Source organism: Lynx canadensis, chromosome C1, assembly GCF_007474595.2.
Source record: "Lynx canadensis isolate LIC74 chromosome C1, mLynCan4.pri.v2, whole genome shotgun sequence".
NCBI classification, from domain to species: Eukaryota; Metazoa; Chordata; class Mammalia; order Carnivora; family Felidae; genus Lynx; species Lynx canadensis.
Window position 1 is genome coordinate 108,523,242 of NC_044310.1, and position 19,663 is coordinate 108,542,904.

Consider the following 19,663-nt stretch of genomic DNA (forward strand, 5'->3'; position numbering starts at 1 on the left):
AAATAATCCTAAAATTTGTATGGAACCAGAAAAGGCCCCAAACAGCCAAAGCAATCTTGAAAAATACAACCAAAGTAAGAGGCATCACAATCCCAGACGTCAAGCTATACTACAAAGCTGTCATCATCAAGACAGTATGGTACTGGCAGAAGAACAGACACTCAGATCAATGGAACAGAATTGAGGACCCAGAAATGGACCCACAAACATATGGCCAACTAATCTTTGACAAAGCAGGAAGGAATATCCAGTGGAATAAAGACAGTCTCTTCAGCAAGTGGTGCTGGGAAAACTGGACAGCGACATGCAGAAAAATGAACCTGGACCACTTTCTTACACCATACACAAAAATAAACTCAAAATTGATGAAAGACCTAAACATAAGACAGGAAACCATCAAAATCCTCAAGGAGAAAGCAGGCAAAAACCTATTTGGCCTTGGCTGTGGCAACTTCTTACTCAACACGTCTCTGGAGGCAAGGGAAAGAAAAGCAAAAATGAACGACTGGGACCTCATCAAAATAAAAAGCTTCTGCACAGCGAAGGAAACAATTAGCAAAACCGAAAGGCAACCAACAGAATGGGAGAAGATATTTTCAAATGTAATATCAGATAAAGGGTTAGCATCCAAAATCTCTAAAGAACTTATCAAACTCAACACCCAAAAAACAAATAATCTAGTGAAGAAATGGGCAAAAGACATGAATAGACACTTCTCCAAGGAAGACATTCATATGGCCAACCAACACATGAAAAAATGCTCAACTTCACTCATCATCAGGGAAATACAAATCAAAACCACAATGAGATATCACCTTAAACTTGTCAGAATGGCTAACATTAACAACTCAGGCAACAACAGATGTTGGTGAAGATGTGGAGAAAGAGGGTCTCTTTTGCGTTGTTGGTGGCAGTGCAAGCTGGTGCAGCCACTCTGGAAAACAGTATGGAGATTCCTCAAAAAACTAAAAAAAAGGTGCTCACTTCGGCAGCACATATACTAAAATTGGAATGATACAGAGAAGATTAGCATGGCCCCTGCACAAGGATGACATACAAATTCGGGAAGACTTCCATATTTTTGAAGAAAAAAAAAAGAGGTTAGAGAGGGATGTAGCCAAAGCATAAGAGACTCTTAAACCTGAGAACAAACTGAAGGTTGATGGGGGGTGGGAGAGAGGGGGGGTGGGTGATGGGTATAGAGGAGGGCACCTTTTGGGATGAGCACTGGGTGTTGTATGGAACCAATTTGACAATAAATTTCATATTAAAAAGAAAAAAATAAGCTAAGCTGAGGGAGTCGGTGTATTATGTTAACACAAAAAATAATAAACATTAAAAAAAACAACTGGGAGTTGGGAAGAAGATGGCGGCGTAGGAGGACGTTGGATTCACCGCGCGTCCTGCTGATCACTTAGATTCCACCTACACCTGCCTAAATAACCCAGAAAACCGCCAGAGGATTAGCAGAACGGAGTCTCCGGAGCCAAGCGCAGACGAGAGGCCCACGGAAAAGGGTAGGAAGGGCGGCGAGGCGGTGCACGCTCCTCGGACTGGCAGGAGGGAGCCGGGGTGGAGGGGCGGCTCGCCAGCCAAGCAGAGCCCCCGAGTCTTGCTGGCAAAAGTGGAGGGGCCGGGCAGACGGAGTGTGTTCCCACAGCAAGCGCGACTTAGCGTCTGGGAGGTCATAAGTTAACAGCTCTGCTCAGAAAGCTGGAAGGCTGGAGGACAAAGGGAGGGAGAGCTGCTGAGCCCCCGGAGGACAGAGCTCAGTTTGGTGGAGAACAAAGGCACTCACCAGCGCCATCTCCCCCGCCCATCCCCCAGCCAAAATCCCAAAGGGAACCAGATCCTACCAGGGAACTTGCTCGCTCCACACGAACACCGAACTCTGTGCTTCTGCGGAGCCAAACCTCCGGCAGCAGATCTGACTCCCTCCCGCTGCCACAGGGCCCCTCCTGAAGTGGATCACCTAAAGAGAAGCAAGCTAAGCCTGCCCCTCCTGCCCCCGGGCACTTTGCCTACCCACCCCAGCTAATACGCCAGATACCCAGCACCACAAGCCTGGCAGTGTGCAAGTAGCCCAGATGGGCCATGCCACCCCACAGTGAATCCCGCCCCTAGGAGAGGGGAAGACAAAGCACACACCAGTCTGACTGTGGCCCTAGCGGTGGGCTGGGGGCAGACATCAGGACTGACTGCGGCCCCGCCCACCAACTCCAGTTATACACCACAGCACAGGGGAAGTGCCCTGCAGGTCCGCACCACTCCAGGGACTATCCAAAATGACCAAACGGAAGAATTCCCCTCAGAAGAATCTCCAGGAAATAACAACAGCTAATGAACTGATCAAAAAGGATTTAAATAATATAACAGAAAGTGAATTTAGAAGAATAGTCATAAAATTAATCGCTGGGCTGGAAAACAGTATAGAGGACAGCAGAGAATCTCTTGCTACAGAGATCAAGGGACTAAGGAACAGTCACGAGGAGCTGAAAAGTGCTTTAAACGAAATGCAAAACAAAATGGAAACGACGACAGCTCGGATTGAAGAGGCAGAGGAGAGAATAGGTGAACTAGAAGATAAAGTTATGGAAAAAGAGGAAGCTGAGAGAAAGAGAGATAAAAAAAATCCAGGAGTATGAGGGGAAAATTAGAGAATTAAGTGATACATTAAAAAGAAATACTATACACATAATTGGTATCCCAGGGGAGGAAGAGAGAGGGAAAGGTGCTGAAGGGGTACTTGAAGAAATTATAGGTGAGAATTTCCCTGAACTGGGGAAGGAAAAAGGCATTGAAATCCAAGAGGCACAGAGAACTCCCTTCAGACGTAACTTGAATCGATCTTCTGCATGACATATCATAGTGAAACTGGCAAAATACAAGGATAAAGAGAAAATTCTGAAAGCAGCGAGGGATAAACGTGCCCTCAAATATAAAGGGAGACCTATAAGACTCGTGACTGATCTCTCTTTTGAAACTTGGAAGGCCAGAAAGGATTGGCACGATATTTTCAGTGTGCTAAACAGGAAAAACATGCAGTCGAGAATCCTTTATCCAGCAAGTCTGTCATTCAGAATAGAAGGAGAGATAAAGGTCTTCCCAAACAAACAAAAACTGAAGGAATTTGTCACCACTAAACCAGCCCTACAAGAGATCCTAAGGGGGATCCTGTAAGACAAAGTACAAGAGACATCACTACAAGCATAAAACATACAGACATCACAATGACTCTAAACCCATATCTTTCTATAATAACAGTGAATGTAAATGGATTAAATGCGCCAACCAAAAGACATAGGGTATCAGAATGGATTAAAAAAAACAAGGCCCATCTATTTGCTGTCTACAAGAGACTCATTTTAGACCTGAGGACACCTTTAGATTGAGAGTGAGGGGATGGAGAACTATTTATCATGCTACTGGAAGCGAAAAGAAAGCTGGAGTAGCCATACTTATATCCGACAAACTAGACTTTAAATTAAAGGCTGTAACAAGTGATGAAAAAGGGCATTATATCATAATTACAGGGTCTATCCATCAGGAAGAGCTAAAAATTATAAATGTCTATGCGCCGAATACTGGAGCTCCCAAATATATAAAATAATTACTCATAAACATAAGCAACCTTATTGATAAGATTGTGGTAATTGCAGGGGACTTTAACACCCCACTTACAGAAATGGATAGATCATCTAGACACACGGTCAATAAAGAAACAAGGGCCCTGAATGATACATTGGATCAGATGGACTTGACAGATATATTTAGAACTCTGCATCCCAAAGCAACAGAATATACTTTCTTCTCGAGTGCACATGGAACATTCTCCAAGATAGATCATATACTGGGTCACAAAACAGCCCTTCATAAGTTTACAAGAATTGAAATTATACCATGCATACTTTCAGATCACAATGCTATGAAGCTTGAAATCAACCACAGAAAAAAGTCTGAAAAACCTCCAAAAGCATGGAGGTTAAAGAACACCCTACTAACGAATGAGTGGGTCAACCAGGTAATTAGAGAAGAAATCAAAAAATATATGGAAACAAACGAAAATGAAAATACAACAATCCAAACGCTTTGGGACGCAGCGAAGGCAGTCCTGAGAGGAAAATACATTGCAATCCAGGCCTAGCTCAAGAAACAAGAAAAATCCCAAATACAAAATCTAACAGCACACCTAAAGGAAATAGAAGCAGAACAACAAAGGCAGCCTAAACCCAGCAGAAGAAGAGAAATAATAAAGATCAGAGCAGAAATAAACAATACAGAATCTAAAAAAACTGTAGAGCAGATCAACGAAACCAAGAGTTGGTGTTTTGAAAAAATAAACAAAATTGTCAAACCTCTAGCCAGGCTTCTCAAAAAGAAAAGGGAGATGACCCAAATAGATAAAATCATGAATGAAAACGGAATTATTACAACCAATCCCTCAGAGATACAAACAATTATCAGGGAATACTATGAAAAATTATATGCCAACAAATTGGACAACCTGGAAGAAATGGACAAATTCCTAAACACCCACACTCTTCCAAAACTCAATCAGGAGGAAATAGAAAGCTTGGACAGACCCATAACCAGCGAATAAATTGAATCAGTCATCAAAAATCTCCCAACAAATAAGAGTCCAGGACCAGATGGCTTCCCAGGGGAGTTCTACCAGACGTTTAAAGCAGAGATAATACCTATCCTTCTCAAGCTATTCCAAGAAATAGGGAAGGAAAACTTCCAGACTCATTCTATGAAGCCAGTATTACTTTGATTCCTAAACCAGACAGAGACCCAGTACAAAAAGAGAACTACAGGCCAATATCCCTGATGAATATGGATGCAAAAGTTCTCAACAAGATACTAACAAATCGAATTCAACAGCATATAAAAAGAATTATTCAGCATGATCAAGTGGGATTCATTCCTGGGCTGCAAGGCTGGTTCAACATTCGCAAATCAATCAACGTGATACATCACATTAACAAAAAAAAAAGAGAAGAACCATATGATCCTGTCAATCGATGCAGAAAAGGCCTTTGACAAAATCCAGCACCCTTTCTTAATAAAAACCCTTGAGAAAGTCGGGATAGAAGGAACATACTTAAAGATCATAAAAGCCATTTATGAAAAGCCCACAGCTAACATCATCCTCAACGGGGAAAAACTGAGAGCTTTTTCCATGAGATCAGGAACACGACAGGGATGCCCACTCTCACCGCTGTTGTTTAACATAGTGCTGGAAGTTCTAGCATCAGCAATCAGACAACAAAAGGAAATCAAAGGCATCAAAATTGGCAAAGATGAAGTCAAGCTTTCGCTTTTTGCAGATGACATGATATTATACATGGAAAATCCGATAGACTCCACCAAAAGTCTGCTAGAACTGATACATGAATTCAGCAAAGTTGCAGGATACAAAATCAATGTACAGAAATCAGTTGCATTCTTATACACTGATAATGAAGCCACAGAAAGACAAATAAAGAAACTGATCCCATTCACAATTGCACCAAGAAGCATAAAATACCTAGGAATAAATCTAACCAAAGATGTAAAAGATCTGTATGCTGAAAACTATAGAAAGCTTATGAAGGTAATTGAAGAAGATATAAAGAAATGGAAAGACATTCCCTGCTCATGGATTGGAAGAATAAATATTGTCAAAATGTCAATACTACCCAAAACTATCTACACATTCAATGCAATCCCAATCAAAATTGCACCAGCATTCTTCTCAAAACTAGAACAAGCAATCCTAAATTTCATATGGAACCACAAAAGGCCCCAAATAGCCAAAGTAATTTTGAAGAAGAAAACCAAAGCAGGAGGCATCACAATCCCAGAGTTTAGCCTCTACTGCAAAGCTGTAAACATCAAGACAGCATGGTATTGGCACAAAAACAGACACATAGTCCAATGGAATAGAATAGAAACCCCAGAACTAGACCCACAAACGTATGGCCAACTAATCTTTGACAAAGCAGGAAAGAACATCCAATGGAAAAAAGACAGCCTCTTTAACAAATGGTGCTGGGAGAACTGGACAGCAACATGCAGAAGGTTGAAACTAGACCACTTTCTCACACCATTCACAAAAATAAACTCAAAATGGATAAAGGACCTAAATGTGAGACAGGAAACCATCAAAACCTTAGAGGAGAAAGCAGGAAAAGACCTCTCTGACCTCAGCCGTAGCAATCTCTTACTCGACATATCCCCAAAGGCAAGGGAATTAAAAGCAAAAGTGAATTACTGGGACCTTATGAAGATAAAAAGCTTCTGCACAGCAAAGGAAACAAGCAACAAAACTAAAAGGCAACCAACGGAATGGGAAAAGATATTTGCAAATGACATATTGGACAAAGGGCTAGTATCCAATATCTATAAAGAGCTCACCAAACTCCACACCTGAAAAACAAATAACCCAGTGAAGAAATGGGCAGAAAACATGAATAGACACTTCTCTAAAGAAGACATCGGGATGGCCAACAGGCACATGAAAAGAGGTTCAACATCGCTCCTCATCAGGGAAATACAAATCAAAACCACACTCAGATATCACCTCACGCCAGTCAGAGTGGCCAAAATGAACAAATCAGGAGACTATAGATGCTGGAGAGGATGTGGAGAAACGGGAACCCTCTTGCACTGTTGGTGGGAATGCAAATTGGTGCAGCCGCTCTGGAAAGCAGTGTGGAGGTTCCTCAGAAAATTAAACATAGACCTACCCTATGACCCAGGAATAGCACTGCTAGGAATTTATCCAAGGGATACAGGAGTACTGATGCATAGGGGCACTTGTACCCCAATGTTTATAGCAGCACTCTCAACAATAGCCAAATTATGGAAAGAGCCTAAATGTCCATCAACTGATGAATGGATAAAGAAATTGTGGTTTATATACACAATGGAATACTACGTGGCAATGAGAAAGAATGAAATATGGCCCTTTGTAGCAACGTGGATGGAACTGGAGAGTGTGATGCTAAGTGAAATAAGCCATACAGAGAAGGACAGATACCATATGATTTCACTCTTATGTGGATCCTAAGAAACTTAACAGAAACCCATGGGGGAAGGGAAGGAAAAAAAAAAGAGGTTAGAGTGGGAGAGAGCCAAAACATAAGAGACTGTTAAAAACAGAACAAACTGAGGATTGATGAGGGGTGGGAGGAGGGGAGGGTGGCTGATGGGTATTGAGGAGGGCACCTTTTGGGATGAGCACTGGGTGTTGTATGGAAACTAATTTGACAATAAATTTCATATATTAAAAAAATAATAAAAAAAATAAAGGTCTTTGATTCACAAAAAAAAAACCTAAAAATAGAACTACCCTACAACCCAGCAATTGTACTACTAGGCATTTATCCACGGGTTACTGGTGTGCTGTTTTGAAAGGACACATGCACCCCCATGTTTATAGCAGCATTATCAACAATAGCCAAAGTATAGAAGGAGCCCAAATGTCCATCGACTGATGAATGGATAAAGAAAATGTGGTATATATATACAATGGGGTATTCCTTGGCAATCAAAAAGAATGAAATCTTGCCATTTGCAACTATGTGGATGGATTTGGAGGGTATTATGCTAAGTGAAATTAGTCAGTCATAGACAAAAATCATATGATTTCACCCATATGAGGACTTTAAGAGACAAAACAGGTGAATATTAGGGAAGGGAAACAAAAATAATATAAAAACAGGGAGGGGGACAAAACAGAAGAGACTCATAAATATGGAGAACAATCTGAGAGTTGCTGGAGGGGTTGTGGGAAGGGGATGGGCTAAATGGGTAAAGGGCATTAAGGAATCTACTCCTGAAATCATTGCTTCACTATATGCTATCTAATTTGGATGTAACTTTTAAAAAAGAAAAATAAAATAAAAAAGCAAACGTTTTTAAAAAATTAAAAGAAAGATTCAAAATTTAAAAAATTCATTTTAATCCTAATATAAATGTTAAAAGACAAAAACTTGTTAATGTATACAAAATAAAAAAAAGAAGCAAACTGACTACAAGAACACAGTGTGTGTGTGTGGGGGGAGGTAGTAAAGTGAGCAATTTTGCATGTGATTAAAGTTAAGTTATTATTACCTTCAAAAAGATGGTTACAATTAAATGATATTTTGTTGAAAACACAAGGTAACCACAAATAAAAACTTATAGTGGATATACAAAAGAGAGAAAAGAATCAAAGAAAATCATTACAAAAACATCCCATCAAATGAAATCATCAAAGAAAAAGATAGCAAGAGAGGGCAAAACAAATGCATAAGAGATTGAAAACAATTAACAAAATGACAATATTAAGCTCTCATCCATCAATAATTACTTTAAATGTAAATGGACTAAACTCTCCAATCACAAGACATAGAGTAGCTGAAGGGATTAAAAATAAATGATCTACTCTTATGACATCTACAAGAGATTCCTGTTTGTTTATTCATCTAGTTTACTGACGTAGAATTGGCATAATATTATATTAGTTTCAGGTGTAGAACATAATGATTTCATATTTGTGTATATTGCTAAATGATTACCACAATAACTCCAGTTAACTCGTATTACCACAGATATTTACAAGAAGTTTGCTTTGTAATGAGGTCTAAAATGTATTCTCTTAGCAAGTTTTAAATATGCAATGCAATATTATTTACTGTAATCCCCATGCTGTACAGTACATCCCACGATTATTTATTTATTTATTTATTTATATTTTTGGAAAGAGAGGACAAGTGGGGGAGAGGGGAAGAGGAGGAGAGAGAGAATCTTAAGCAGACTCCATGCTCAGCACAGCACAGAGCCCAAAGCAGGGCTCGATCCCACAGTCCTGGGATTATGACCTGAGCCAAAATCAAGAGTCAGATATCCAACTGACTGAGCCATCCCAGATGCCCTTCCGTGATTTACTTTATAACCAGGAGTTTTGTACATTTTTATTCCCTTCACCCATTTTGTCAAACCTTCACCCAAGAGACTCAGTTTATTAAAAAAAATTATTTTCAAATTTAAAATTATAATTTTTATAGGATTTTTAAAGTAAATCATGGACATGTCAAAATTTACCTATAAATGAATAATATGAATGTTGCATGTTATGTTGTTATATGTTATAAATTTACCCATAAGGATGGTATATATGTTATATGAGAACATTTATGTAAAAAATAAAAACTATGGTATATACATAATTTATGTCACTATGTAGTCTTTAAAAATAATGCATTTAATGAGATAAAGAAATGGTCATTACATATTGTTTGAGGAAAAAATGTGTATATGACATAACATAAGGTATGATCTCAATTTATAACCCCTATGCTTTCATGCACAAACACATATATCTGTAGAAGAAATTTTACAACATGAAAAAGCAAAGAGTCAGCAATAATCACCATTGTTTTGGGGCTATAGTTGATTTTAAATTATTTTTTCTGTTTGTTCTGAATTTTTAGTTTTCTATAACAAATACATATGATTCTAAATAAAAGTCAATACCAGAATCAAATCAAAATTGTTTTAAACTTTTACTTTTCACTAGTTTGCTTATAAAACGAAAATTTATCTTATTTTTCAGGTATACAATATAATGATTTGATATTTGTACATATATATACATATATATATACATATATATACATATATACATATATATACATATATATACATGTATATACACATATATATATATATACATATATATGTGTATAAACATATATATATATATATACATATATATGTGTGTATATATATATATACATATATATATGTGTGTGTATATATATATATATATATATATATATACCTTTTTGAGAGAAAGAGAGAGAGAGCAAGCAGGGGAGGGACATTGAGAGAGGGAGAGAGAGGATCCCAAGCAGGCTCCACACTGTCAGTGCAGAGCCCAACACGATGCTTGAAATCATGAACCATGAGATCATTACCTGAGCTGAAACCAAGAGTCTGACACTTAACTCACTGAGCCTCCCAGGTGCCCCAGATATTTGTATATATTTTTAAATAGTCACCTCCATATGTCTAGTTAGCATCTGTCATGATACATAATTAAAGAATTTTTTGGTGATAAGATTTTAAGATTTATTTTCTTATAAACTTTCAAATAATGACTATGGTATTATTAACTATAGTTGCTATGCTATATGTTATACATTTGTCACATATGCTATATGTTACATTGGGATGTTAATTATTTTATACCTGGTACAAAGGTAGCTGGTACCTTTGATGCCCTTCACCCGTTTCACTCATCCCCCACCCCAGATAGCTCTAGCAATCTTAATTCATTCTCTGTATATATGATCTCACTTTTTTTTTTGAGATTCCACATATATAAGTGAGATCATACAGTTGTCTTTCTCTGCCTGACTTATTTCACTTAGCATAGTGCCCTCATGGATCATCCATGTTGTTACAAACGGCAAGATTTCATTCTTTTTTATGGCTGAATAATAATATTGTTATTATTATTATATTAATATTATTATATATCACATTTTATTTATCCCCTCATTCATTGATGGACACTTGGGCTGTTTTCATATCTTTACTATTGTAAATATTGCTGAAATAAACATAGGATGCATGTATCTTTTTGAGTGTTTTTACTTTCTTTGGGTAAATACCCAGAAGTAGAATTTCTGAATCACATAACTGTTCTATTTGTAGTTTATTGAGGATCTTCCATACTGCTTTTCATAGAAGCTGCACAAATTTACATTCCCACCATCAAGGCACAAGAGTTCCCTTTTTCCATGTCCTGAACAGTTTCTTGTCTTTTTGATCATACTCATTCTCACAGATGTGAGGTGATATCTCATAGTGGTTTTGATTTGCATTTCCCTGATGATTAGAGATGTTGAGCATCTTTTCATGTGTCATGTGTCAATTAGCCATCTGTATGTCTTCTTTGGAAAAATATCTATTCAGATCTCTTAAATTGGATTTTTTTTTACTGTTGAGTTGTGTGAGTTTTTAAATATATTTTGGATATCAACTTCCTATCAGACAAATGGTTTACAAATATTTCATCCAATTCATTAGGTTGCTCTTTCATTTTGTTGATGGTTTCCTTTGCTGTGCATAAGTGTTTTAGTTTGATGTAGTCCCACTTGCTTATTTTTGCTTTTGTTGCTTTTGTTTTTGGTGTAAAATCCAAAACATCAATGCCAAGACCTTGGTCAAGGATCTTACTGGTTATATTTTTCTTCTAGGAGTTTCATGGTTTCAGATGTCACATTCAAGTCTGTAATCCACTTTGAGTTAATTTTTTTGTATGGTGTAAGATAGTGTCCAGTTTCATTCTTTTTGCATGTATGTGTTTGTTTTACCCACCACCATTTAATGAAGAAAGTTGTCCTTTTATCATTGCATAGTTTTGGCTCCTTTGTCATAAATGAATTGATCAAATAGGTGGGGATTTATTTCTGGGTTTTTATTATATTCTATTGCTCTATGTGTCTGTTTTTATGCCAATACCATATTGTTTTGATTACTATAGTTTTCACTATGTTTCAAAATATAGGTTGAAAGCAGGGAGTATAATGTCTCCAACTTTGTTCTTCTTTCCCAGGATTGCTTTTGGAGACTCACTTTAGATTTAAGGACATACATATGCTGACAGTGAAGGGATGGAAAAAGGTATACCATACAAATGGTAACCAAAAGAAAACAAGGGTGGCTATGTTTATATCAGACAAAATAGTCTCATAAAAACTGGCTTAAAGTATATAAGAATATCATAATGATAAAAGAGTCATTTCAACATGAAGATATAACAACTATAAGTGTATAAGCAGCCAATATTAGAGCACCTACAAATATAAAACAAATATTGACAGATCTGAAGGGAGAAGTTGACAGCAAAATAATAGTAATAGAAAAGTCGAATACCCTACTGTCAATAATGATAGAACATTCAGACAGAAAATCAATAAGAAAATAGCAAACTTGAACATCACTACAATCCAAATGGACATAACAGACATATTCAGAACTTTCCACACAACAGTAGAATATTTATATTGTCAAGAGCATATGGAACATTCTCCATCATCTATTATTGATCTATCATGATCTATCATAGATCTATCTTAATCTATTAGGTCATAAGTATTAGCACATTAAAGAAAAATAAAAATAATTCCCAGTGTCTTTTCTGCCCCAAATGGCATGAAGTTAGAAATCAGTAACTGTTAGAAAACAGAAAAACTCACAAATATTGGAAACTAAGCAATACACATTTGAGCAAACATTGAGTCAAAAATGAAATCAAGAGAAAATTTTAAGAGTATCTCAAGACAAATGAAAATGATAACACAACATGTCAAAAACTATGGGGTGTAGCAAAAACATACTAAGAGGGAAGTTTATAGTTGGAATGCCTGCATTAATAAAAAAAGAAAGGTCTCAAATGAAATCTAACTTTACATTTCAAGGAACTAGAGAAAAAACAAAGACCAAAGTTAGCAGAAGGAAAGGGAAGGATATAGTAGATTAGAGCAGAAATACATTGAATAGAGAATAGAAAAATGATAGTGTTTTTTTAAAAGATCAACAGAATAGAAAACTCTTAACTAGACTAAGAAAAAAAGAGAATATTCAAATAAGTAAAATCAGGAATGAAAGTGGGACATTACAATTGATGTCTCAGAAATAAAGTGAATTATGAGACTATTATGAACAACTATATGCCAACAAATTGGATAACTTAGAAGAAATGGATAAATTACTAGAAAAATATGGTCTAAAAAATCAAATAAAGAAAAATTAGAAATCATGACTAGACCACTAATAGGTTGAATATATGATTCAGAAAATCAATATATGATTGTCATCTGCAAACAGATAATTTTTATTCTTTCTTTCCAATTTCAATGCCATTTATTTATTTTTCTCATCTAATTATCCAGCTAAAACTTCCAGTATTGTGTTTAATAGAAGAGGTGAGGTGGACAGCTTTTCTGTGCCAATGACCAGAAAAGCCTAGGACCAGACAAAATGGCTTCATGGGCCAATTCTACCAAACAGTAAGTGAATACTAACAATCTTTCTTAAATTCTACCAAAAAAATGGAACATTTTTCTTTTTTTTTTTTAATGTTTATTTATTCTTGAGAGAGAAACAGAGCATGAGTGGGGGAGGGGCAGAGAGAGAGGGAGACACAGAATTTGACGCAGGCTCCAGGCTCTGAGCTGTCAGCCCAGAGCCTGATGCAGTGCTCTAACTCATGAAACATGAGATCATGACCTGAACCGAAGTCGGACACTTAACTTACTGAGCCAACCAAGCACCCCAAAGAAGGAACATTTCTGAAAACATTTTGTGAGGCCAGTATCATTCTGATACCAAAACCAGAAAAAAAGAGCAATAGTAGAAAACTACAGGCCAATACCTCTGATGAATACAGATGCAAAAGTCCTCCACAAAATGTTAGCAATCTGAATATAATAGCACATTACAAGGATCCTACACCCTGATCAAAAGGTATTAATTCTTAGAATGCAAGGATTGCTCAACTAAGCAAATCAATCAGTGTAATACACCACAGTAAAAGAATGAAAGAAAAAAACCCCAGCACAATAGAAAGAAAAAGTATTTGACAAAATTCAACATCCATTCGTGACTTTAAAACTCTTGACAAAATAGGTATAGAATGAACTTACCTGAACAAAATAAAGGGTATATATGAACAGCTCATAGGTAGCATCATAATCAATGGTGAAAAACTGAAAATTTCTCCTCTAAGAGCCAGTATAAGGCAAGGGTACCCACCCTCACCTCTTCTATTAAACACAGTACTGGAAGTTTTAACTGGAGAATTAGATGAGAACAATAAATAAATGTCATTGAAATTGGAAAGAAAGAAGAAAAATTATTTGTTTGCAGATGACATAATCATATATGCAAAATACCTTACAGTCTACACACACACACACACACACACACACACACACATTAATTCAGTAAAGGTGCAGGATATGAAATCAACATACAAAAAGAGTCACATTTCTATACACAATGAATTATTCAAAAAGGAAGTTAAGAAAGCAACCCCATTCACAATGAGAACAAAAAGAATAAAATACCTACAAATAAACTTAATTGAAGAGATAAATGACCTATACATACATTAAATTTTCATGAAATTTAAAAAAATTTAAAAAATTTAAAAAAATAGTGAAAATTAAAGAAGACACAGGTAAATGTAAAGTCATCCATGTTCATGAATTGAAATAATTATGTTAAAATGTCCATATTAACCAACCTACAGATTCAATGTAACCCCTAACAAAATTTTAATGGAATTCTTTACAGAAATAGAAAAAGCAATCTTAAATTTAAAGCAACAACAAAAAATCTCAGGTAGCCAGAGCAGTCTTTAGCAAGAACAAAGCTGGGAATATCGTACTTCCTGATTTCAAAATATACCTGAAACCTGCAGTAATCAAAACAGTACAGTATTGGCAGAAAGACAGACATATAGACTAATGTAATAGAATAGAGAGTTCAGAAATAAATTTATGTATCTATGAACAATTGATCCACAACACAGGTATGAAGAATACATAATAGGGAAAGAATAGTCTCTTCAATAAATGGTACTGGAAAAACTGGATATCCACAAGTAGAAGAGTCAAGCTGGATCATTATATCACATCCTGTACAAAAATCAACTCAAATGTATTATCATAGGGTGTATCAACTATTAGATCATGTCTTTCTCCCACATCATGTTATTCATTCTCCTGTTTATTCAACTGCATGTGCATGTACTTATTAATTTGTTCACTTTAAAAACATGATGGCTGCCTCCTGTGTAAGGAACACCTTGGCAGCCCCTTAAGGTTGGGCTGAATTCTCCGCATTCCCATTTGCCTCTGGCAAAGCCCCTGCCTAGCATAAAGTCAATGGTTAGTGAATATTATCTTGAACAATTACCTGAGTGAATGACAGGCTTTCAAACTGTTTAGAGGTCATTGTGAACTTCTCTCCTTGCCCAACAGGTCTCAAAAGAAATATTTCAATATAAGACTGAGCTTCTCATTACCCTGCTCAGTCTTTCCCCATTCCCACAGGTCTAAGACACTATTTATGTTCAGTAATATTTGTGGTTCTGGAGAAAGGGTGTATGATTTGCCAAGTTGTTTCTCTTAATATCCACTTTCTTCCTTTGCCGAGGCAGTAAAAGTTACTGAGTTTCCAGAAATCCAGTGGATTGTAATTAACTCTAAACTAGTTGGTAAATTTTATTCTTGAAAATTCTGTCTTGGAAATTTGTCTCAATGGAGATGCCAGCTTAATATTGCAAGCACGTCCTCTGTCTGATTCTTAGGCATCCCGATGCATAGGACGTTCTCATCATGGTTTGGACTTCCAGCCTGAATTAGAGGAAAGATTCATTTCTGACTGATTTTTAATACCAGTAAAGAAACAATGTTGCTCTTTGTATTCAACTGCTATTTGATGATTCATAGTTGAGAAGTCTGCAAGCTATCACTGCTTGCAGAAAAAGTTTCAAACTCACAGTTTGGAAAGAAACATATGTTCTTATTACCCAATGTTGAGACAATTCCTTCATCATAGAGGCTTAATAAAAACAATTGCTAAATTACCCCCAAAACAATGGGAATATGTCAAAGGCATACAGAAGACAACTTATAGGAGTTCCTACTGAACAAAACTAGAATTGAGAATGAAAGTAAGGAAATATTGAATACTCAAAGTATAAAATAAATATCTATGTGTCCATACTAATATAAATAAATGGCTTAATAAAAATATATGGGAGACAGTAGATCTTCATACAGAAGATGGCCAACGTTATCCTGCTTAGCCTTAACCAGGTCAGAGGACATGAATACATTCTTGGAGGAGTCAGTCTTCCAAATATTCAAGTAAAAGGGTTAGTGAATCTGACCTGATTTTGGCCAGAGTTAATCATTACAATTAGTAAGTAAATTCAGCAAAGTTGCAAGATATAAAATCAATAAATATAATAATTTATATTTCTATACACTTGCAATGAACATTCCTAAAGGGAAAAATTTCAAACTCACACATTCTGCTTAAAATATTATTAAAAAGAATAAATTAGGACTACATTTTACCATGAAGTGAAAGACTCATATATTAAAAACTACAAAGCATTGCACTATTTGTTGAAAAGATTCTTCCTCTTGCATTGCTTTTGCATCTTTGTCAAAAACTTAATTGGGCATATTATCATTTCTGTGTTCTTTATTTTAATACATTGATTAAAGGGATGTCAACCCCTTTGTCAATACCACAATGTGTTTATTTTTGTGACTATATAGTACATCTAATATCAAGTAGAATAATAGCTTCCACTTTGTTATTCTTAGTCAAAATTGTTTTAGCGATTTAGGGCCTGAAACTTTCCAGATACATTTGAGGATAAGCTTCTCTATGTCCACAGAAGAGCATGCTGTGATTTTGATAAGAAATGGATTGTGCCTTAGATCAATTTGGGGAGAACTGGTGATTTTTCTATGTTGAGTCACCCAATCCATGAAGAGTGTGTTACTCCATTTGTTTAGGTCTTCTTTCTTGTTTGCTTTATTTTTTTAAATTATTTATTTTTTTAAAGTTTATTTATTTTTGAGAGAGAAAGCATGAGTGCTGGAGGGAGAGAGAGACAGAGAGACAGAAAGAGACTCCCAAGCAGGCTTCCACATGGTCATTGTGGAACCCATGCAGGGCTTGAACCCACGAACTGTGATATCATAACATGAGCTGAAGTCGATGCCTAACTGACTGAGCAACCCAGGCACACCTGTTTTATTATTTTTAAATTTAAAAATTTAAAATTTCTAAAGTAGAGTTAACATACAGTGTTATATTAGTTTCATATGTACAAGACAGTGATTCAACAATTCCATTACTCAGTGTTCACCATGATAAATGTGGTCACCATCTGTCACCATGCAATGTCATTACAATATTATTCACTATATCCCCTATATTGTACTCTTCAGGTCTTTTTTTTTTCTTTCATCAGGATTTAAAAATTTTTAGCATACACATCCTGCACATGATTTGTCAGACTTATCCTTAAATATTTAATTTTCTTTGGAGAATTATAGTTTTGTTTAAAAATTTTGATTTCCACATGTTCATTGATAATATATAGAAATTAAGTTGGTTTTATGTTTATGTGTTAATTTTGATTTGAGAACTGCCTCATGCTAAACTCAGTTATCAGTTGATTTTTTTGTTTGTTTTTGTGTTTTAGTTTCTTCCATGTCACCTGAAAATTGGTCCAGCTTTATTTCCTCCTTTCTGATCTTTTATCTCCTTCATTTATTTTTCTTGCCTTATTATATGGCTAAACTTTTAGTAGTATGACGAATTACAGTGGTGAGAGTGGGTATCCTTGCTTGCTGATTAACTGAAGGTTTTTTGTAGATGTTTCTTATGAAGTTGAGGATGTTCCTTCTGTTTTTCCTTTTTGAGAATTTTTGTCATAAATTATGGCCTTAAATTGGCAAATGCTTTTTCCATGTCATTATAAGATCATATCATTTTTCTTATTTAGCCAATGATGTATTACATTGTTTGACTTCAAATGTTTATTTTGTCTTGCATGTTTGGAATAATTTACACTTGGTAATAGTTTGTGTATATATTTATACATTGCTGGATCAATTTCCTAATATTTTGTTGAGGATTTTTTCTTCCAAATTCATGAGGAATATAGATAGTTTTCTTTCATTGTACAGTCTTTTTTTTTTCTAGTTTTGATATAAGTGTAATAGCCTCATCAAAGGAGTTGGGAGTATTTCTACCTCTTCTGTTTCTATTAGATTGTGTCAAATTAGTGTTCATTCTTTGAATGTATGGCAGAATTCTCTACTGAAATAATCTGGAACTGGAGTTCTCTTTTTGGGGGAGACTTTTAATTTCATGGTCACAGTATAGTTTTGATTGTCAGTTTCTTCTTGATTGAAATTTTGTAGTTTTTGCTTTGAAGGAATTGATTCTTAAAAATTTTTTTAGTGTGTATTTATTTGAGAGAGAGAGAGAGACAGAGAGAGAGAGAAAGAGACACAGTGTGAGCAGAGGAGGGACAGAGAGACGGGAGACACAGAATCCGAAGCAGGCTCCAGGTTCTGAGCTGTCAGCACAGTGTTCCATGCGGGCTTGAACTCAAAAACTGTGAGATCATGACCTGAGCCGAAGTTGGATGCTTAACAGACTGACTAAAGGTGTTGACTTTATGGAGGTCAGGTTATTTTTTTTACATCTCTTTGTTTCCCTTTTAATGGGTACAGGATCTATAGTGACTTCCTTCATTTCATTTATTATTTTGATTATGTATTCTGTCAGTGTTGTTAGAGGTTTATAAATGTTACTCATTTTTTCCTTTCATTGATTTCTGCTCTTATCTTTATTATTGATTTCTTTATGTTTCTTAAGGACAATTTGCTCTTCTTTTTCTAGTTTCTTGAAGTAGTTACTCAGATTATTGACTTGAGACATTTAAAATTTTTCTTATGTAAGCCTTTAGTGCCATCACTTTCCCTCACAGTGGTGGTTTGTTTAATATCATAATTTTATATGTCATATTTTCATTTCCTTTCAATTTTATGTCCTTCCTTATTTCCTTTGAGACATTATTTTTGACATATGAATTATTTAGAAGTCCTCTTTTTAATTTTCAACTGCTTAGAGATTTCCTGTAGTTTTTGTTATGCATTTTTAGTTTGATTCCATTATGATCAGAGAACACACTCTGAGAAATTATTTTAAACTATTTTAAACCAATTATTTTAAACTATTGAGGATTATCTTACCACCCACGATGTGGTGCATCTTGCTGAATGATGCATGAGTGTTCTGTATGTCCTGCCATGGTTGATGGGAGTGTTCTGTGTATGTCTATCAGATCACGTTGTTTGTGTTGTTCATACTTTCTATATCTTTGCTGATTTCCTGTTTAGTGGTTATATCAGTTACTGACAAAGGAATGTGAGTTTCCACCTAAAACTGTGAAATTTTCTATTTTTCCCTTTGTCTCTATATATTTTGAGGTTCTGTTTAAGAGCCTAAACATAAAGGGTCAAAATCCCTTCCTCATGGAGTGATCCTTTTGTCTCCAGCAGTTTTCTACACTCAAAAATGTACTTTGATACTATATAACCACTCTTACTTTTTTGAATGATGTTTGCAGGTGTATTTTTGCTTCCTTTTACTTTCAACCTTTCTATGTTATTGAATTTGAAGTGGATTTTTTATATATAGTATATTGTTGGATGATGTGTTTTTATCTACTCTGCCAACCTGTTTTTAAATTTGTATTAATTCTATTTAAAAATTAAAAAAAATATTTATTTAGTTTTAAGACAGAGAGAGAGAGTCAGAGCATGAGTTAGGGAGGCAGAGAGAGGGAGACACAGAATCTGAAGCAGGCTCCAGGCTCTGAGCTCTCAGCACAGAGCCTGATACAGGGCTTGTACTCATGAACCAGGAGATCATGACCTGACCTGAAGTCAGATGCTTAACTGACTGAGCCACCCAGGTACTCCTTAATTTTGTTTTAAATCCCAAATAGTTAACATATAGTGCTATATTATTATTTTTTAATACGAAATTTATTGTCAAATTGGTTTCCATACAACAC

General features: G+C 35.7%; 1 non-coding gene across 1 annotated transcript; it reads left to right on the plus strand.

Moving 5' to 3' along the window:
- The first annotated feature begins 976 nt into the window (after positions 1-976).
- LOC115522503 lies at positions 977-1,083 on the plus strand. The gene has a single exon (XR_003971409.1). It is a non-coding gene; the product is annotated as a U6 spliceosomal RNA (small nuclear RNA).
- Positions 1,084-19,663: the final 18,580 nt, after the last annotated feature.